Here is a 23,094-nt window from a genome sequence, read left to right as displayed (position 1 = left end):
TTGAGCAGATATTCAAACAATGCATCCACTGTCCTTGTCCATCTTGTTCAGTTATCTCGAGGTCAAAGAGAGGCTCCTGACTTCCACCAGCAGGTTTCCATAGTGCCCTGTATCCTGTCCTACTCCCGTGGTGCCTTTGCCTTTGCATCCTGTTCCCACTCCCATGGTGCTTTGCACCCTGTTCCTGTTTCCATGGTATCTTTGCATTTTGTTCCAATTTCTATGATGTCATTGTATTTCATTCCCCTACTCTTCCATCACCAAATAGAAGAGAAGCTGTCAGGGGTTCCACCACCATCCAGGCCAGTTGGTGCAGCTTCCTGTTTCACCTTATCTTTCTTATGTGCCCATATAAAAGTAATTGTAAAGAATATTCTTTAAAGGGAGACAAAGTGAACAGAATAAGCATGGCAGATGCTAAAAATCAAAGGACAGATTTATTACATTCAATGACAGCTTCAAGGAAGTAATATCTAATATAAATTGATATAAATGTTTGTAATATATAGAAAATTTCAATACAAACTTTTAATCTCACAGAGGCATCCCAAATCAGTTTCTAAGGCCTAGTTTATCTTGAGGCTCTTAGAAATTGACCCCACCTTATGATGGAGAACAACCAGTGTCAGAGTTTCTTCTGAAACCCTCCTCATTCCCCACAACACTTTTCTTAAGGCACACTATCCACTTGCCTCTCTTGATTGGAAACATTGAAGCATGGTACTGATGGAGTGAAGCACTAGTCATGTGATAGAGCTGCAGAGAGAACTCAGGTAATGTCACTCGGGACACCATCCCTGGTGCCTATCTCGGCATGCAGCCATTCAACTGCCTGTGTTTTCCATAACGTCTCTCAGAGGGTTTAAATTATTGCTGGGTTTTGCTTTCTTAGGTGGATAGGGAGAATTCAGGTGAAGCACCAGTAAAATGCAAGAAGTTAAGCATCATTGGTATAACAAATAGAGAGTGTTTTGTTCCAGTCGAAAGAGCTCCGATATTTCATCCCAAAGTCATCTTCTGGGGAAACCGAAGTGTAAGGAGTCTGACACATGCTGAATAAGATTTAGTAGCACATTTCCAGAGTATGCACAGAGCCTGTGTTTTGCTGATTCTGCACTTCCTCTTTAACCTGAGGTCTACCTGGTCAGATACCTACAGTGCCTCATGCTGGCGAACGTTCTGGGGGTGTGTTCAGTGGAGCACATGACTTTTATTATTTATTACTTTCCCTCTTCATATGCTTGAGTTCACAAAATAGGATCCCTGGTTGCAGCCAGCTTTCTCTTTTACAATCGGATTGTGCAAAAATAATTTCCAACATACTTTCACATAAGAAAAATGATTGGAAGGAAAAACTGATCATGTTTTTAATAAAATATCTTTTATTAATCTTTGACAATTTCCTCTGTATAAACAATATTCTGATCATGTCCCACCCAGCCCCTCACCACTTCCTCTAGTGACTCTCAATAGTAATTGTAAAGAGTATTACAAATACCTTCCCCTTCTTGCCCCTTTCTTGGGTTTTGTAACTCACCAACTTCAATTACTGTTGCCTGTTGGAATCTTGTCAGCTTGATTCCACGCAGATCTTATGAAATGAACTTTTACTGATGATAGCTACTTTAATATATTCATACATCATTCTTTCCACTTCTGTTTTCTAGTCTTTCTGAATTTTCTGCTCAGGGGTTCAGACTACCGTTTTACCAAGACAGTTAAAATCTAAGAAGATAGAATTCCATTGTCTTTGTCACTTCCAGAAGGCAAGTCCAGCTCTGAAGAGGCAGGTGGGAGCTTTTCAACTCTTTTTGTGACCTTCTGAGGCAGCATGGGAGCATGGTGAACCTAAGTGCCATGGATTGAAGCCCCCATACCTACTCATTTGATTTGATATTGCCTGGTTACATCCTGTCATAAACTGGCACATATAATCAACCTTCTTATTTATACGGTTACATGAGTTATAATTGACAACAACGTGTGGAACATGCTAATAGCTTAACAAATACTGAGTACTATGTTGCCAAAATCTACTCAGGAAGAAAAAAGTCACTCTAGGCCTCCTACCACTTCTCATCTGGAGGGGCATTGGGACGGGCATCGGGATGGGCATCAGAACGGGCACCAAGACAGGATTGCCTTGCAGAATCTAAAAGTTCGAGCCATGAAAGAGCTACCACAGGAACTTCCCAGGCAGAGGAAAAGGGGAGCCCTGACTTCCTCATCTTCCCACCATCCTTTCTTTGGCTGGTCTTACTCACTGGCCAACATCATCTCCTGATTAAAAGGCAGAGGAGCCTGGGAAATGTAGTTCTCTGCCCTATAGAGCAGGGTACAAAGGGACAGGAATGATATTCAGAATGAGTGGGGCAGGTGATTAAGAGAACCATTAGTATTGCTTACTAAGGAAAACCTTTTTGAACTCCGTAGTTTGCAGAAGTCTTACCATATACCATGTTCACACTGTCACCTGTCTTAACCTCCTTCTAAGTAAATTGGAGAAAGACAGGAGTTTAAATTTTGGGTCCAGCAACTATACTCCACAGAATGGGAGTCTTCCATTCCTACCAGGAGTGAGCTTTTAAATCATTTTGACATGTACCCATAGGTACTGACTTATCCTGGGAGCATGTTCATTGTGTGTTTCTAATTCGTTCCTGTGCCCTCGCCTGCATACTGCGCAGTCAGTGGCCCACACACTTAGACTCTCCATACCTCCATAGGTGTGAAATGATGCTCATATCCGCCACACCCTGAAGCCCACTTCTTAGAAACTGGGAAGCACTTTACTCTACTTGACACTACTTTTTGATTCCCAGTCTAATGTTCTTCTATGCCACCTTATGACACTCCTTTCCCAAGGACAGCTTAATCAATCTCGATGGTTAAAATGCACCATGAGCTTATGTGACAAAAAGCAGCCACCAAATACAATGGCTTTTGCTAAATTTTAGCTTCGGTCCCAAACCAAATCAGCCTTAGGATGTTGTGATAATTGGTCTCATGTTAGCACTCTCAGACAGACCTGACCTCACAAACAGAGTCATGTTTGGGATCATTTCCTAAAATAGATGATAGATAGATAGATAGATAGATACATAGATAGATAGATAGATAGATACATAGATACATAGATAGATACATAGATACATAGATAGATACATAGATAGATACATAGATAGATACATAGATAGATACATAGATAAAGATAGCTTATATGTTCTAAAACAATAAAATAAAGTGCTTATATTTTCTAAAATAAAATACAATAAAAATGCATTTATTGCCTTAAGAGCACATTTAAACACGCTGGAGTGTGCAAGCAGAACAGCTGGACAACTTTAAAAGAGACACACACACAGCTTTCCTTTATGGAATGTGTGCTGATGGTAGACATTGTACAGGGAGGTTTGGGATATCATCTTTGCATTGCATTCTTCACAGAGAATAAGATTACTGGGGCTCATACACCCAGGGCACCTACCCTAGGTCTTGCAGCCTAAGTAGCAGAGTTCAAAGTTGAACCAAATGCAGATCTTTTGACCTCTTCCCATGACCCAGTCCTACCTCCCACAGTAGAGTGTGAGTGTGCATATGTTCATTTCCTTTTCTGCTGCTCGAAACACAGGCTGTGAACTCTGCAGAACATGTGATCCACATGTAAAACAAGTTCCAAGTGGATTTTTATCACTGAGAACACCTGGTGTAATAGTGGTGGTATATGCCTTTAAGGCTACCATTAGGGAGGCAGAATAGCCAATGGGGCTGGGGATTTTTATCACTGAGAACACCTGGTGTAATAGTGGTGGTATATGCCTTTAAGGCTACCATTAGGGAGGCAGAGGTAGGTTTGTCTCTGTGAGTTCAAGACCATCCTGGTCTACACAGACAGCCAGGGCTATGTAGAGAGATCATTCTGTGCGTGTGTGTGCGTGTGCGTGTGAGTGCATGTGTGTGTGTGTGTGTGAGAGAGAGAGAGAGAGAGAGAGAGAACTTCAGATCTCTGTTGGCAAGGTGTATGGTTAAGGCCCAGCCCCATTGGCTATTCTCAGAAACAAATCACCCCATTCCCACAGAGGTCAAGGCTCCATCACCTGCTCCCAGGCAACTGCTGAGCATAGCAGTGACAGTTGCCAGGGCTTCTCCTCTGTCCTCCTAAAGACAAGAGGGAAGAGGGAGCACCTTCCAAAGAATTTACAGTGCATGGCAGGATACTGCACAGCACTGCTAAAATAGAACATCACATGTCAATCAGGAGAGAAGGCACTAAGCCAAGAAAACACTAAAGCTCATGACCTTGTGACCCAGGGTGCTTTAGCTGGGAGTTAAATACTAAATTCACTCTTACTAACTGAAAGGGATGCATCTTTCCTCCCTCCATAACCAGTCTATTCTATAGGAAGGAGTTGCCTCAGTATCTCCACTAGGGAAAAGAGTTCCTCCAAGAGACACAAGACACAGTTGTATATAGCAACATGTAATGCCCCGTCCATCTTCGCTGACCATATCTATCCATTTACCAGCCTCTGCCATGTGATACTTTCTTCTAGACTGCAGTACCTTTCACACTGTGTTATATATGTCTGTCTTGCTGGTAGAAAAAGAGTTCCTTGAAGCTAGAGAGCATGAAAGTTTTAATAAGGGTCCAGTGAAGGTCCTAGCACACACTAAGTGCTCAATAAATTTCTAATGAATAAGCAAATGAGTGAGATCTCAAAGGGAAGGGGAAGCAGCCAAGCCATTAAAAATCACTGATAACCCAATGGGAGATAAAAACTAGAAAGCAAAGACTTAAGACAAAGCAGGATACAGAGAGGTTGTGGGAGAACACTCTGGGAATTTAAATGAGGAGACCACTTTAGGACTTAGGGAGGAAGAAAATAGTTTAAATTCCTACGTAGGAAATGATACCTAAGAATCAAGACCTGTCCAGTTCTACTAGCAACCCACAGAGCTCCTCTGGACCAGACTCATTCCTCCACATCAGATCTCTCTCTCTCTCTCTCTCTCTCTCTCTCTCTCTCTCTCTCTCTCTGTGTGTGTGTGTGTGTGTGTGTGTGTCTCTCTCTCTGTCACTCTGTGTGTGTGTGTGTGTGTGTGTCTCTCTCTGTCACTCTGTGTGTGTGTGTGTGTGTGTGTGTGTGTGTGTGTGTGTGTGTGTCACACAATGATCTCTCTACATAGCCCTGGCTGTCTGTGTAGATCAGACTGGTCTTGAACTCACAGAGATAAGCCTACCTCTGCCTCCCTAAAGATGGGTTTAAAGACATGCACCACCACCACCAACCATCCCAGCTATCAGCTATAATCTCAAACTCACCACAGATGTCTACCTTCAGGCGTTTATACATAATGAGCTCCCTCCCATCCATCATATCTTTGCCGAAATGCTTCCTGCAGTAGTGACTGCAACATTCCCTTGTGAAACCGGAGTGTTAGTGGTGTCTACTGCTCTTATCCCACTCTGGGGCTTATCAGTTTGTTATAGGCAGGGGAGGAAGCAAAGAGGGGTCTGGGGAGAGAGAGATGGAGGGGGAGAGAGTGGAAGAGGAGGGGGAGGAGAGGGAAAGAGGGAGGGGAGAGGGAGAGTTATGCAGAGAATCAAGCCCAAGGCCTCACATATACTAAGCAAGCACTACCACTGAGCTACACTCTCAGCCCTGTTTTTCAATAACAACATGTATCTATCATATACAACTTTTCAGAATAATTAATTGTTAAGTCCAGGTTTTATTTCAAATTTACCACAAGGGAAAATTCTCCTAAGAGGAAACTGATTCGAAGATCTCTTTCATGTTCGACGTGTTTCTAGAAGGAAGGGTTAGATAACATTGTTAGAACAGGGGCAATAAAAGAATGTCTGGTTGAAAGTTATTAGGCTTGTCACAAGACAGACGATGCGCTGGGCAGATAAATCTAACATCCCAAATGGGAATCTCAATCTCATTCAAGTCCAAAGACATAACTAGTGTGTTTGACACTTGGGGCAGGCCATTTTTCTCTCTCTCCCCTTCTTACAACAGGATTAGTTTTAGGAATAGTCATATAATTAATAATAATGATAGCCAAAAGAGACTCAGAAACAGTGAAATTTTTCTTTAATTGACTTGATGTTCATTGCATGCCAGTAATAAAATTTCACACTGAGAAAAAGAAGTTAAAAAGCATTATAACACAGTAAAAGGAATGACAGCGACACAATAATTTTCCTTTAATGGATTTTAGTTTTAATTTTCAATTAATGAATTAATTGTCGAGTTTTGTTTTAATAGAGGTGAAATATACCTACATTCTGTTTGCCTCAATAGGAATAGGATTTCAATTTAATGTTAATTAAATGTCTAATTATTAAAGTATTAAATACCAACAAAATAAGTAAAATTTCTATTCTAAAAATATCATTCTAAGTTGAGTAAATATTTCATGTGTGGACCAAGATGTTCACTTGCCAAACAAAAATGTGATATTTTATAGTCCTAACTCTGTTTTGTTATTGTTATTGAAAACAGGAGTGAACAAATAAAAGGCTGGCGATCACAAAGAGGCCGTGCAGAACAACAAAATTCGTTTAGCCTATTTCAACGCCTGTCTCTGCCATCACTCCAGCAGACAGTCGCTTCAAACCTGTTAGCGCAAAATTGACCCGAAGGTTAGAGACAGGCTCTGATTCTCAAGCAGCGAGGTTTTCGTTTTCATTTTCGTTTATTCACCGACAGAGGGGCCATAACTAAGGATTAGCTGACTTAATTTTCATGTGGACCACAATGTTTGTTTAAGAATAAATATTAAAATATGCTAATGTGAAGCCTATGCATATGCAAAAACTCAGTAGGGACCATAAAATTTAGCTCAAACCTAGCTCAACAAAAGATTTTCTTAAGAAAGGGTGTTTTTTCTTAATGTAATCCCTTCAAAGGTTTAACACACAAGCCTGCTTTGCTGTTTCTAGCTCTGTCCAGATCATGCAGCCTTTCTTTTGCTTGCACCAGGACAGGCTTCGGCTGTCCTACTGTCTGATCTATCTATCTCATCAGTGACTTCACAGAACACTCCTGAAGCACCTTTTTAAAAATCTAAAAATTGAGCCGGGCGTGGTGGCACATGCCTTTAATCCCAGCACTCCGGAGGCAGAGGCAGGTGGATTTCTGAGTTCGAGGCCAGCCTGGTCTACAAAGTGAGTTCCAGGACAGCCAGGGCTACACAGAGAAACCCTGTCTCGAAAAAAAAAATCTAAAAATTTGGATTTGAAATCATGATCATGGCGCGGGACCTGAGACTGCATTAGTTAGGGAAGCAGAAACCGGCCTGAGTAGGGCCACAGGCCTCACCCGGCCGGATCAGCGCCAGGGTAGCGGGAGCGCAGGGTTGCCTGACACCTGCCAGCTACCCACGACCCCCGCCGCAGGATTTTGGGACTGCTGGTGAGTGGAACACAGCTTCTGCTCCAGTCCAATCACGCGGGACCTGAGACTGCTCTGGTTGGGGAGAGAGAAATCCGGCCCACACAGGGCCACAAGCCTCTTCCGGTCAGAAAAGCACCTGAGCAGCTGGGGCGCAGGGTCTGCTGACACTCGCCAACTGCCCACAACACCCGCCACAGGATCTTAAGACTTCTGGTGAGGGGAGCACAGCTTCTGCTCCAATCCAATTGCGCGGGACCTGAGACTGCATTAGTTAGGGAAGCAGAAACCAGCCTGAGTAGGGCCACAGGCCTCACCCGGCTGGATCAGCGCCAGGGTAGCGGGAGCGCAGGGTTGCCTGACACCCGCCAGCTACCCACGACCCCCGCCGCAGGATTTTGGGACTGCTGGTGAGTGGAACACAGCTTCTGCTCCAGTCCAATCACGCGGGACCTGAGACTGCTCTGGTTGGGGAGAGAGAAATCCGGCCCACACAGGGCCACAAGCCTCTTCCGATCAGAAAAGCACCTGAGCAGCTGGGGCGCAGGGTCTGCTGACACTCGCCAACTGCCCACAACACCCGCCACTGGATCTTAAGACTTCTGGTGAGGGGAGCACAGCTTCTGCTCCAATCCAATTGCGCGGGACCTGAGACTGCATTAGTTAGGGAAGCAGAAACCGGCCTGAGTAGGACCACAGGCCTCATCCGGCTGGATCAGCGCAGGGGTAGCGGGAGCGCAGGGTTGCCTGACACCCGCCAACTGCCCACAACACCCGCCACAGGATCTTAAGACTTCTGGTGAGGGGAGCACAGCTTCTGCTCCAATCCAATTGCGCGGGACCTGAGACTGCATTAGTTAGGGAAGCAGAAACCAGCCTGAGTAGGGCCACAGGCCTCACCCGGCCGGATCAGCGCCAGGGTAGCGGGAGCGCAGGGTTGCCTGACACCCGCCAGCTACCCACGACCCCCGCCGCAGGATTTTGGGACTGCTGGTGAGTGGAACACAGCTTCTGCTCCAATCTTTAAATAGTGACAACGATAACAACTAACCCCAGAGATTACCAGATGGCGAAAGGTAAACGTAATAATCTTACTAACAGAAACCAAGACCAGTCACCATCATCAGAACCCAGCACCCCCACTTCACCCAGTCCAGGGCACCCCAACACACCGGAAAAGCTAGACACGGATTTAAAAGCATATCTCCTGATGATGATAGAGGACTTCAAGAAGGACGTTAATAACACACTTAAAGAAATGCAGGAGAACACTGCTAAAAAGGAAGAAGACAATAAAGAGGAAGCACAAAAATCCCTTAAAGAATTGCAGGAGAACACTGCTAAAGAGTTACAAATCCTTAAAGAAAAACATGATAACATAATCAAACAGGTAGAAGTCCTTACAGAAAAACAGGAAAACACATCCAAACAGATGATGGAAATGAACAAAACCATACTAGACCTAAAAAGGGAAGTAGACACAATAAAGAAAACCCAAAATGAGGCAACACTGGAGATAGAAACCCTAGGAAAGAAATCTGGAACCATAGATGCAAGCATCAGCAACAGAATACAAGAGATGGAAGAGAGAATCTCAGGTGCAGAAGATTCCATAGAGAACATCGGCACAACAATCAAGGAAAATGGAAAATGCAAAAAGATCCTAACTCAAAACATCCAAGAAATACAGGACATAATGAGAAGACCAAACCTACGGATAATAGGAGTGGATGAGAATGAAGATTTTCAACTCAAAGGACCAGCAAACATCTTCAACAAAATTATAGAAGAAAACTTCCCAAATCTAAAGAAAGAGATGCCCATGAACATACAAGAAGCCTACAGAACTCCAAATAGACTGGATCAGAAAAGAAATACCTCCCGACACATAATAATCAGAGCAACAAATGCTCTAAATAAAGATAGAATACTAAAAGCAGTAAGAGAAATAGGCCAAGTAACATATAAAGGCAAGCCTATCAGAATTACACCAGATTTTTCACCAGAGACTATGAAAGCCAGAAGATCCTGGACAGATGTTATACAGACACTAAAAGAACACAAATTCCAGCCCAGGCTACTATACCCAGCCAAACTCTCAATTAACATAGATGGAGAAACCAAAGTATTCCACGACAAAACCAAATTCACACATTATCTCTCCACGAATCCAGCCCTTCAAAGGATAATAACAGAAAAAAACCAATACAAGGACAGGAACCACGCCCTAGAATCAACAAGAAGGTAATCCCTCAACAAACCTAAAAGAAGACAGCCACAAGAACAAAATGCCAACTTTAACATCAAAAATAACAGGAAACACCAATTTCTTTTCCTTAATATCTCTTAATATCAATGGACTCAACTCCCCGATAAAAAGACATAGACTAACAAACTGGCTACACAAACAAGACCCAACATTTTGCTGCTTACAGGAAACTCATCTCAGAGAAAAGGATAGACACTACCTCAGAATGAAAGGCTGGAAAACAATTCTCCAAGCAAATGGCATGAAGAAACAAGCTGGAGTAGCCATTCTAATATCTGATAAGATTGACTTCCAACCCAAAGTCATTAAAAAAGACAGGGAGGGACACTTCATACTCATCAAAGGTAAAATCCTCCAAGAGGAACTATCAATCCTGAATATCTATGCTCCAAATACAAAGGCAGCCACATTCATTAAAGAAACTTTAGTAAATCTCAAAGCACACATTGCACCTCATACAATAATAGTGGGAGACTTCAACACACCACTTTCACCAATGGACAGATCATGGAAACAGAAACTAAACAGGGACACAGTGAAACTAAGAGAAATTATGAATCAAATGGATCTGGCAGATATCTACAGAACATTCTATCCTAAAACAAAAGGATATACCTTCTTCTCAGCACCTCATGGTACCTTCTCCAAAATTGACCACATAATTGGTCACAAAACAGGCCTCAACAGATATAAAAATATTGAAATTGTCCCATGCATCCTATCAGATCACCATGGACTAAGGCTGATCTTCAATAACAAAATAAATAATAGAAAGCCAACCTTCACGTGGAAACTGAACAACACTCTTCTCAATGATACCTTGGTCAAGGAAGGAATAAAGAAAGAAATTAAGGACTTTTTAGAGTTCAATGAAAATGAAGCCACAACATACCCAAACTTATGGGACGCAATGAAAGCATTTTTAAGAGGAAAACTCATAGCTCTGAGTGCCTCCAAAAGGAAACTAGAGAGAGCACACATTAGCAGCTTGACAACACACCTAAAAGCACTAGAACAAAAGGAAGCAAATTCACCCAAGAGGAGTAGACGGCAGGAAATAATCAAACTCAGGGGTGAAATCAACCAAGTGGAAACAAGAAAAACTATTCAAAGAATCAACCAATCAAGGAGCTGGTTCTTTGAGAAAATCAACAAGATAGATAAACCCTTAGCCAGACTCACTAGAGGGCACAGGGAAAGCATCCTAATTAACAAAATCAGAAATGAAAAAGGAGACATAACAACAGATCCTGAAGACATCCAAAACACCATCAGATCCTTCTACCAAAGGCTATACTCAACAAAACTGGAGAACCTGGATGAAATGGACAAGTTCCTAGACAGATACCAGGTACCAAAGTTGAATCAAGATCAGGTTAATGATCTAAACAGCCCTATATCCCCCCAAAGAAATAGAAGCAGTCATTAATAGTCTCCCAACTAAAAAAAGCCCAGGACCAGATGGGTTTAGTGCAGAGTTCTATCAGACCTTCAAAGAAGATCTAATCCCAGTTCTTCACAAACTATTCCACAAAATAGAAACAGAAGGTACTCTACCCAACTCATTCTATGAAGCCACAATTACTCTGATACCTAAACCACAAAAAGACCCAACAAAGATAGAAAACTTCAGACCAATATCCCTTATGAATATTGATGCAAAAATCCTCAATAAAGTTCTTGCTAACCGAATCCAAGAACACATCAAAACAATCATCCATCCTGACCAAGTAGGTTTCATCCCAGGGATGCAGGGATGGTTCAATATACGGAAATCCATCAACGTAATCCAGTATATAAACAAACTCAAAGATAAAAACCACATGGTCATCTCCTTAGATGCGGAAAAAGCATTTGACAAGATCCAACACCCATTCATGATAAAAGTCTTGGAAAGATCAGGAATTCAAGGCCCATACCTAAACATGATAAAAGCAATCTACAGCAAACCAGTAGCCAACATCAAAGTAAATGGTGAGAAGCTTGAAGCAATCCCTCTAAAATCAGGGACTAGACAAGGCTGTCCACTTTCTCCATACCTATTCAACATTGTACTTGAAGTCCTAGCCAGAGCAATTCGACAACAAAAGGAGATCAAAGGGATACAAATTGGAAAAGAGGAAGTCAAAATATCACTTTTTGCAGATGATATGATAGTATATATAAGTGACCCTAAAAATTCCACCAGAGAACTCCTAAGCCTGATAAACAGCTTCGGTGAAGTAGCTGGATATAAAATTAACTCAAACAAATCAATGGCCTTTCTCTACACAAAGAATAAACAGGCTGAGAAAGAAATTAGGGAAACAACACCCTTCTCAATAGTCACAAATAATATAAAATATCTTGGCGTGACTCTAACTAAGGAAGTGAAAGATCTGTATAATAAAAACTTCAAGTCTCTGAAGAAAGAAATTATAGAAGATCTCAGAAGATGGAAAGATCTCCCATGCTCATGGATTGGCAGGATCAACATTGTAAAAATGGCTATCTTGCCAAAAGCAATCTACAGATTCAATGCAATCCCCATCAAAATTCCAAATCAATTCTTCAACGAATTAGAAAGAGCAATCTGCAAATTCATCTGGAATAACAAAAAACCTAGGATAGCAAAAACTCTTCTCAAGGATAAAAGAACCTCTGGTGGAATCACCATGCCGGACCTAAAGCTCTACTACAGAGCAATTGTGATAAAAACTGCATGGTACTGGTATAGTGACAGACAAATAGACCAATGGAATAGAATTGAAGACCCAGAAATGAACCCACACACCTATGGTCACTTGATCTTCGACAAGGGAGCTAAAAACATCCAGTGGAAGAAAGACAGCATTTTCAACAAATGGTGCTGGCACAACTGGTTGTTAACATGTAGAAGAATGCGAATCGATCCATTCCTATCTCCTTGTACTAAGGTCAAGTCTAAGTGGATCAAGGAACTTCACATAAAACCAGAGACACTGAAACTTATAGAGGAGAAAGTGGGGAAAAGCCTTGAAGATATGGGCACAGGGGAAAAATTCCTGAATAGAACAGTAATGGCTTGTGCTGTAAGATCGAGAATTGACAAGTGGGACCTCATGAAACTACAAAGCTTCTGCAAGGCTAAAGACACCATCAATAAGACAAAAAAACCACCAACAGATTGGGAAAGGATCTTCACCTATCCTAAATCAGATAAGGGACTAATATCCAATATATATAAAGAACTCAAGAAGGTGGACTCCAGAAAGTCAAATAACCCCATTAAAAAATGGGGCTCAGAACTGAACAAAGAATTCTCACCTGAGGAATACCGAATGGCAGAGAAGCACCTGAAAAAATGTTCAACATCCTTAATCATCAGGGAAATGCAAATCAAAACAACCCTGAGATTCCACCTCACACCAGTCAGAATGGCTAAGATCAAAAATTCAGGTGACAGCAGATGCTGGCGAGGATGTGGAGAAAGAGGAACACTCCTCCATTGTTGGTGGGATTGCAAGCTTGTACAACCACTCTGGAAATCAGTCTGGCGGTTCCTCAGAAAATTGGACATAGTACTACCGGAGGATCCAGCAATACCTCTCCTGGGCATATATCCAGAAGATGTCCCAACCGGTAAAAAGGACACATGCTCCACTATGTTCATAGCAGCCCTATTTATAATAGCCAGAAGCTGGAAAGAACCCAGATGTCCCTCAACAGAGGAATGGATACAGAAATTATGGTACATTTACACAATGGAGTACTACTCAGCTATTAAAAAGAATGAATTTATGAAATTCCTAGCCAAATGGATGGACCTGGAGGGCATCATCTTGAGTGAAGTAACACAATCACAAAAGAACTCACACAATATGTATTCATTGATAAGTGGATATTAGCCCAAAACTTAGGATACCCAAGATATAAGATACAATTTGCTAAACGCATGAAACTCAAGAAGAATGAAGACCAAAGTGTGGACACTGTGCACCTTCTTAGAATTGGGAACAAAACACCCAGGGAAGGAGCTACAGAGACAAAGTTCGTAGCTGTGATGAAAGGATGGACCATTTAGAGACTGCTGTATCCAGGGACCCGTCCCATAATCAGCTTCTAAACGCTGACACCATTGCATACACTAGCAAGATCTTGCTGAAAGGACCCAAATATAGCTGTCTCTTGTGAGATGATGCTGGGGCCTAGCAAACACAGGAGTGGATGTTCACAGTCAGCTATTGGATGTATCACAGGGCTCCCAATGGAGAAGCTAGAGAAAGTACCCAAGGAGCTAAAGGGATCTGCAACCCTATTGTTGGAAGAACATGATGTACTAACCGGAACCCTGGAGCTCTTGTCTCTAGCTGCATATGTATCGAAAGATGGCCTAGTCGGCCATCAATGGAAAGAGAGGCCCATTGGACTTGCAAACTTTATATGCCCCAATATAGGGGAATGCCAGGGCCAAAAGAATGGGAATGGGTGGGTAGGGAAGTGGGGGGCGCTATGGGGGACTTTTGGGATAGTATTGGAAATGTAATTGAGGAAATTATGTAATAAAAATATAAAAAAAAAAAAAAAAAAAAAAAAAAAAAAAAAAAGAAATCATGATCATTTTCCTATGCACTATCATTAACTTAGATATTTCATGTACTGTGTTTATCCTTCATGGGACAGGGGCAGGTGTCTATTTCACTCACAGTTGGATCTTAAGACATCTAGATCGGTGTCTAGTGGAAGGGTTTGCTGTTGTGTTCAGTGACAAGCTCTCTACCAATGTGAAGCTGTTACTCTATGGTGAGAGGCTAATCTACGTTAAATTAATTAATTATATCCCTTTTTCCAGAGCAGTACTAGGATCATTACAAACTGCTTCCTCAGACAGACTATAGAATTATGACCTTCTCCCCAAAACACACACACCCATGTAGTATCTCTTCCCAGAGTCATGGGATTATACCATCAGATTCTCCAGGTGTGTTCCGTGAGTTCTGGGGACTACTGAGAATAATCCTTTAATAGGAGGGCTGTTTGGGGATTTGTTTTCACTGTGACAATATTCAGAGTCTATTTTTTATTACCATAGTGATTTTTCAATGGTGCATTATATGTGGCATTTCCAAATTTACTTGGCTACAATTACAAGAATTTCTGGGAAATTCTGTACAGTCAATAGAATGGTCTCATGATCTCCTTTCTCCGCAAACTCTCAATCTGAACACAACTGTATAGGCATGTCTACCTTGTGACTCCCAGGCTGCATTTAGAATGGTACCTGCTATATGGTCAACCGTCTGTAAGTATAGGCTGCTACTCATAATTTTGTCTCTGATTGCTTTAATTTGTAAGCCTAGTACCTTTCTCATTCTATTTTTAAAATAGGGAGGGAAAGTATTAAGAAAAAAGATCTTATTTAACGCACCTAAATATAACATCAGTGAGCTAACCATCAGTAATACTACGGCAATGAAAACCATACGTAATAAAATATAGTTTTTCCACACACTTAACACAACACTTTATACTCATGTTTATCACCAAAGAGAAAAGGATACATTGTGAAAATCAGCAGGACCCATCTTCTCTGGAGAACCAATCGTGCTTAAGATTTGGGGATTTAAAGAGCCAAAGAGTTCTAACAGAAACCCCATATTAGGCATGACATGTTGGCCAGAGTTTTCCAAAAGGCTTCCAAAATATTACAGGCTATTGCTATTACCCTTGGTTGTCACCCAGAGGTAGAAGGTAAATGACTATTGCTGAAGCCACCACACACTTCAGACACAGGATCCAGAGGCCTCCGAGTTGGAACTGACCTGAATGCCTCCTCCCTGAGGTCTAGCTTTCACGATGCCTGAAGGTATCATGCAAGCTTCCAAAAGAGGGAAGCTACCATCAGTTCACTTAGCTATGATGCCTAGGAACCACAACAATGACCAGCATGACCCCATAACCTTGAACTAGTGGCACACATCAGTTGGCAATAAGCTATTGGACTTAAGTCTAGTTGGACTTAAGACCCATTCAACAAGCGGGAGATCATGCTTGGAAACCTAGCCAACTGGCTAGAACTAGTGAAACAATGAGTCTTGTAGAAGACCTATAACCATCACTTGACTAAACCAGCACATTCCCTAACTACATTCTGAATGTTCGTCCCTATACCCATAGGTGAGTGTAGACCTCATACTTCATCAAAGAAACTCCTCTTTGCAGCAGATGGTGTCCATTACAGAAAATCACAAGTCAAAATGCAGAGTTGTGGACCCAGTTCGAATTTAGTTTATATTTAGGTGCTGATAATATATATATATATATATATATATATATATATATATATATATACAGGAAATAGGAGTTGGGAAGAATGTAAGAACCAGAAGATCAAGGAATTTGCTGTGAGGTTGCAGTTACTTGTAATATCAGAAGCTACATTCATAGAGTTTCACCAGAATGCCTGCCTATCCATGAGCTGAACAATACCAATAGACATGCTGCAGTTGAAGCAGAGCAGAGACTGACACACCACAAGACCTCCACCCTACACCAGGAACTACAGGCAACTAAGGGAAGCTGAAAGTGGGGGAAAATTGTCTTCCCCAGGAAGACCACAACCAACTAATTATCTGATACCAAATGGTCAGCCCTGGAAACATAGAGACAAGTAGCGTTATGCAGACTGAGCAAGTTGTATTTAGTAATGTATGTACATATATTCATATAACAAGAATTGAGAAAAGACACCATGAACTTGAAAGGCAATGAGAAGGGGTATATAGAAGGGTTAGAGGAAAGAAAGAAAAGGGGGAAATGGTATGTATTTCATAATATCAAAAAAGAAAAGTTTTAACTAAATAATCATCAAATAACATAAGCAATATATTTATATTCCAAATGGAAATATCTGAGAATAGAATATAAAGTTGAAAGGAATTTAGAGGAAAATGTAAACTCTCCTTCTTATGGGAAACACTTGCAACAAAGCATGGAGCCATGATCTGTGTGCCCCCTCCTCTGACAGTAGAGGCCATTGATGGATACCTCTGAAGCCCCATCCAGAATTAAGTGCTATGTGTAAAAGAAGCAAAAGGAAGAGCTGTGCCGGCCAATATCATTCATGATTCAAATATATTTTAATACCTCATTCTTTTCACATTCTGAGAATGTGATTGTTTTGTAAAAGAGTATAGCTCTTCAGGTAATATAAAGATTTTATAGCCATTGCAGTTTTAATAAGCAAAAGGCTTGCTACACTGAACTAGGTTCAACCCGAACCACTGTACAATTTAATTCTACATAATATTCCTCTGTTTAAAGTGCATGTAATTGCCAATTTATATAGTCCCCAACACCACGGGTTAGTCAAATGGAGCTCTGCAAACAAGCACAGTGTGGAAAGCTTTCTGCCTAAGTACCACGAGCCAAGAACGAATGAAACTAATCATTAATCAATCACAAATCTAATTCATTTCAAGGGGTTCTCTCAGCTACACAATTATTCGATGAGTAAAATTGAATCCACCTGCATGTGTGCTTCTCTAGCTCTTAGCACCATAAAGTTTTTTAAAAAACAAAAAACAAAACAAAACAAAACAAACAACTTTGGATACTAAAGAGAATATGTAAAATTAAATTGACATTATCTCAAAATGAGATTAGATTGTTATTTCTTCCTCTTGTATAAATATTTCCCTGGTGGAGGGCTGTTCTTAAACAACAGTGTTCTTTCTGATACTTTCTGCTTGAAAATGGTTTTACTTATGGGACAACCATACAACAGCACCATGTGGGTATGCGCACCCGCTAGAGCAGTGGTTCCCAACCTTCCTAGTGCTGAGACCCTTTAATGCTGCTCCTCGTGTTGTGCTGACCCCAACCATAAAATTATTTTACTTCATAACTGTAATTTTCTACTGATATGAATTTGCACCTTCTGGTGATCTTATGTGATCAATATGAAAGGGTCATTTGGTCCGCAAAGGGGTCACAGCACATAGGTTGAAAATCACTGAGCTCAAGTGTCGCATTGTAAAACCCATTCTCTAACTTTCTTCTTCCTATCAAACTGTAATTATTGAAATGTATTTTGCCAAAGATCAGTCCACCTGTTCCACTGACCAGAAGAAAACTTTTAACACTCATGCTAGAGGACAGGCAATCAGACCAGAAAAGAGAAAAATGTGTGAGCTTTATAAAGTTCCATTTGTTTCACTATTAAAATAGTTATGGCATAGTGACAGCAATAGTGAGCTACCGATGATTCATTTACCTGTGATTTCTAATAATTTGGAAATTTCTAGAGATTAACTGTTTGAAATTATATTACTTTTTAATTTAAATAACCAAATTTTTTTTCTTTTATTTGGAGGTCCTAGAAAGAAATGCAGCTGGCTGCTGGCTGCTGGCTGCTAGATCTCCTCTTCACTTGCTGTCCTTCAAGGACCCTGACTAGGCATACTCCACTATATAACCTCACAGGCCTGTTGGCTTTGGTGCATGAACAAGAGTCTGAATTACAATCTCCTGATGCCTCTGATATGAAGAGTCCATAGGAGTCTCATATGCTAAGGTCTCTGCCCTATGGAGGGAGTTCTGAAACTTTGGAGGTGGGTCCTAGCTTGAAAAGGGGGAAGACTGAAATCAGATCCTTAAGATATCCTTGATCTTCCCGTCTTTCTCCTGTCCACAATGCAGTACGTAAAGACATTTCCACACACTTCCATTGTCAAGATATATGCTCGAGTACATGGACTATGTGACCATTGACTAAAACCTTTAGAGGTCATGAGCCAAAATAAGTCTTGCCTCCTTTAAGATGTCTCTTCCTTGTAGGGAGTGATTGAAGTCCTGAGCAGATCAAATCCCAAGTAAATATGCATTGTGCACATGGCCATGGCCATGCCAATAACCTAAGAATCAGATCCATGGGGAACTGGCTATGCCTCCTTGACCCAAGAATGGGTCTTTACCAATGATTGATCAGTGTGTGCAAATATTAGCCATTTTGTGTGCAACTTCCTCCTCCAAGATGCTTACAGACTGAGACTGTTCCCCTACAGACACCTCATCCTGGGACTAGCTTAACTTCTCCCCCTGAAAACTTTGGAGGTGGGCCCTAGTTGGAGGAAATGGGTCACTGAGATCAGATACATAAAATGTGTTAAGATTTTGGGTTGTTAGCATAGTTGGTGCGGCTCCATCAGACTGTACACTGCCCAGCTAGCCCTGGCCCCTTTGTATTCACATGTCTGTCATTTCTTTACTGTCTGTCCTCACTCCCTCACCATCTCTAGTCAGGGTTCCAGGACCAAGCCATGGGCACAGGAAGGAAGCAGGTGAAGAACCAAATTTAAATGTTCTTAGCCGCTGTTTTCTAAGGTGATGAGGACTGTCAATGTGGCATCAGGCAAAGGGGAGCTCAGGGGTTGCTTTGCTGCAGAGGCAGAGTCAGCATGTGGAAGGAAGAAGCAGTGTGTGCTATATAGATATCCAGGGATCGACACATTGCAGGCAAAAGGGAAGGCAGGTGCAGCTGCACTTAGGTGGGAACACAGAGAGAGTGCTCAGAGAAGAGGACAGAGGTCAGTGAGATAGAGAACATGACACAGGATGAATGACAGGAGAGGTCAGCACTGTGCCATGGAGAGGAGAGCCCCATGGGAAGCATGGGTGCACAGGGAATTCTAGTGATCAGCCCTGACCTCTGCAGGAGTCCAAGTGTAGTCACCACACCAGGGACATCGTCTTCATCTAACTGGAAATACAGATCCTGGGACCTCATCACCGACCTCCTAAGACAAAATAGGGAAGGGGCTATATGTCCCGGTGATTTGTACCTTTACGTTCATGGGGAGTAAAGAGAAATACCCCGAGTTATAAAGATGTGCATGTGATCAGTTTTAGCTGCAAAATTTTTTGAACTGAAAATTCAATCCTCCCTCTTGCAAAGAGTCTAATACTGTTCCATCTGGCCGGGCTTCAGTTTCCACGTGTGAAGGTAGGTACATCTGGCTCTGCCCCTTTTCACCAAGATTGCCGCTGGTAAACATTGAAAAATGAAGTCTGGAGCTGTGTGTAGTAGACTCATGCTATACTCCCAGCACTTGAAAGGCTAGGGCAGGAGAATTACTGTAAGTGTGGGGCCAACCCTGCCTGTAAAGGAAGCTCCAAGACAACTTAGTTTACAGAGTGAGACCCTACCTCAGAAGATGAATAAAATAAGACCTGGTAGTAGTAAATACTAGAAAATTGTGGCTGCCAATATCTTGACAAATATGAGTTTTTACTACCAGGAGCATGAGCCCCAAGCCCATCACCCTCAGAGATGGGTATGTCTCTCCCCCAGTGAGATTGGGCTCATTAAGACGTGCACATGAAAAACTCTCCATGAGTCTGGGCTGGTTTTGTTACATTTGGCCCAGAGCCCCAGCATCTGAGACTGCAGCTGGTGCAGTGCCGCCGAGGTGTATATGGTACCTGTCCTCATTTTGGCAGACAAGACCCTCTCCACTAAGCATTTCAGACTTGGATAATGGGCCAACAGAGAGAGTTGTGATCCTTAGCCCAGAACACTTCTATCACTCTTTCAGCCCCAAAGTATTTGTTATGCTTAATACAAAGCAATACTTCATTGCTGTGACTCGGGATGAACAGCTAGTTGGGTTTGGAATCAAAAGAGCAGAAGTTAGGTCCCCGAGTTTTACTTCTTATCCATAATGACCCAAGATCTCACACCACTACCAAGCCTGTCTCTATCCAGCACTCAAGTTGGTAGGAGGTTAACTGAGATGAGAGACTTAAATCTTCTTTAACAATAAAACACCCAGAAGGGACCAAGACATTGTTATAAAAGCCCGGTTCCTCTGTCGGTCACTAAATAGTCAAGAAATATTTACCAAGCTCACAATGAACCTGGCTCTAAGCCAAGCTAGGAGGTAAATATAAAACCACAGAACAGAATTATATTCCAAGCAATATATATTCCAGTAGGAAAAGGAAGGAACAGACAGAATGAATAAATGAATAATGCATGCAGATTGCACAACAGTGGTAAATGCTTTAGAGAAGAATCAAGAAGAAAATGGGAGGTGAACTCTTCAGAAGTGACCCGAAAGATAGCCAGAGAGGATGAACTCCCTGAAAGATGCACCTGCCCAAATACCCGAGAAAGACATCTTCCCTGCGTGTCCCATGTCCACTCCCAGGATCTGATCAGTCCCAGATAGTTAACCCAAAACTGCTGCAGGGTTTCTTGTATCTATCATTTTTGTCACTGTGGGGATCATTGTTAATCATCGTGCTTTGACTAGCTCACACAGGAACACAAACTCAAATCGAGTTACATAGTATCTAGAGAGCTCACAGCTAAACAGACTCTTCTGCCAACCCTAGAATCCAGCAACTTTTCCAGAACTCAAGGTTTGAGACCACGCACTCTTCAGACTAGAGACAACCACGATGTGTTCCCAGTTCCTGTCAGCACGACTCAGCACTGTTGCATTGATTTTATCATTGGCTTCCATTGGCCAAGGGCCTTCTATAGACTAACGAGGGCTGTTTAGTTTGTGTGTTTTTTAGTACTGGGAATTGAAGCTGGGACCTTGGACTTGTAACCACTAAGTTACATCACCCAGCTACAACTATATTTGAACGCATTATGGGTCTAAGCTAACTTGTGTGACCCTCTTACTAGACCTCCTGGTGCTGAGATTACAGGTTTGCTCCACTACACCAGGCAGCTCAGTTGTGAAGATGTAAGAAGAATAAATACTGTCTTACAAAATAAATGATTACAGCGCTCCCACACTGAAGAAGATGGTCAGGATTCACGACAGGACATGTGGATCATGGAGTAGGGTTGGATTTCTGCAGAGATGAATTCCAGAGCCTAATGGGAAATGGCAGTATTATATTAGCTACATGACCAAGTAAGAGAAGTTTTCCTTTTCCAGTGATATATATATATATCACTGGAAATATCACTGATATATATATATATCACTATATATATATATATATATATAGAGAGAGAGAGAGAGAGAGAGAAGAGAGAGAGAGAGATGTGTATATATACACACATACATGTGTGGATAGATAGATAGATAGATAGATAGATAGATAGATAGATAGATAGATAGATAGGGAGAGAGAGAGAGAGAGAGAGAGAGAGATTGAGGGTTAATAACCTGGAAACAGGAGGTTCTTAGAGACAGTGAACAGGACTGTGGAAGTGAGCTCCAAAAGAGGACTGCCTGCCTGAATTCAAGACAAGTTGTAAATGTAAATTCCCTGAAAACAGAATGGAGAATAGGGTTGAACATAATAAAAACTCAGAATTTGTTTAAAATGCACATTCTATTTTATGTCTCCATTGTTTAAACCACCAGCAAAGCCTGTTGTTTACAACAACCTTGTGCTGTCTTGGGGAGTGATGGAAAATGGAACCAGATCTTCACTAGGAGCTACAGAAGACAAGGTGGAAAATGAGTTTCTGGCAGACCTAGGGTTGAAAACAAGAGATAACTAAGCATATGTGAGTCCTTAACACCTCAACCTCAGGCCAGAGAATCCCTGGGGGCCCAAGTTATGTTGTTTCCTTTAAAGTGAAGGTTGGTCTCAAATAACCAGAGGATGTGAAAATAATATTTCCTCACCACACAACTCCAGCAGGGACATTTGGATACAAGAAGATGGCCAAGTAGACTGAGAAGATAAGTCAGTCAGTGAAATGCTTAGTGTGTAGGCACCAAGACCTAAAATCAGATCCTAACCATCATTTTAAAAGCCAGTGATGGTGCAGAAGTGTGGTGATGTGTCCCAAAAACCCTGACACTGGAGAGGTGAAGAAAGGAGGCTCTGTGGAGCTTACTAGCCAGCTAGTCTTGCCTAGTCAGTAGAGAGACTGCCTCAAAAAAAAAAAAAAAAATGAAGAGCAATCAAGGAAGACATACGACAGTAGCCTCTAGCCTCCATATGCACATGCCTACAACACACACACACACACACACACACACATAAGACTCTAAACATTAAAATTACAGGTACATCATCTAACTTACTCTTCACATCCTCTAAGATGAAAGACATTGTTTTTCTTATCTTAAAGATGAATACTATGTCCACATAATTAAAGTTCTAATAATCAGCATTGAGATTCAATTCATTCCAGTCCCCAAGTCACACTAGTGCCATTCATCATGTGCTTTCTAGGAAGCAGTGGGTGCCAGCAGGTGTCACACAGACAGTGCTGGGCCTTCTCTTCAGCACTCTATTGTCTAGCTACATTGCAGGAATGAGAACTCAGAAACTTTGAAGGACCTAAAATCTTGAACTTTTGCTCTGGCCTAACTAGTAAAAAAAGCAAACAAACAAAACAAAAAAAATAGCCAGGAGTGTGAATTGGGGTTTAAAAATGGAGGAAAATTATAGCACATGAAACACCCCCACTTTGCTCCTGTC

The 23,094-nt window shown here is 41.7% G+C and overlaps 1 long non-coding RNA gene across 1 annotated transcript; it reads left to right on the top strand.

Moving 5' to 3' along the window:
- Window positions 1-297: 297 nt before the first annotated feature.
- LOC110291662 (uncharacterized) lies at window positions 298-6,740 on the top strand. Its single transcript, XR_002377593.1, has 3 exons — window positions 298-773; window positions 1,668-1,790; window positions 6,513-6,740. It is a non-coding gene; the product is annotated as an uncharacterized LOC110291662 (long non-coding RNA).
- Window positions 6,741-23,094: the final 16,354 nt, after the last annotated feature.

This window comes from Mus caroli, unplaced genomic scaffold, assembly GCF_978045245.1.
Source record: "Mus caroli unplaced genomic scaffold, Mus_caroli_1 scaffold_3, whole genome shotgun sequence".
Classification (NCBI taxonomy): domain Eukaryota; kingdom Metazoa; phylum Chordata; class Mammalia; order Rodentia; family Muridae; genus Mus; species Mus caroli.
The sequence above is the reverse complement of the archived record's forward strand: the minus strand, read 5'-3'. Positions and strand labels throughout refer to the sequence as shown.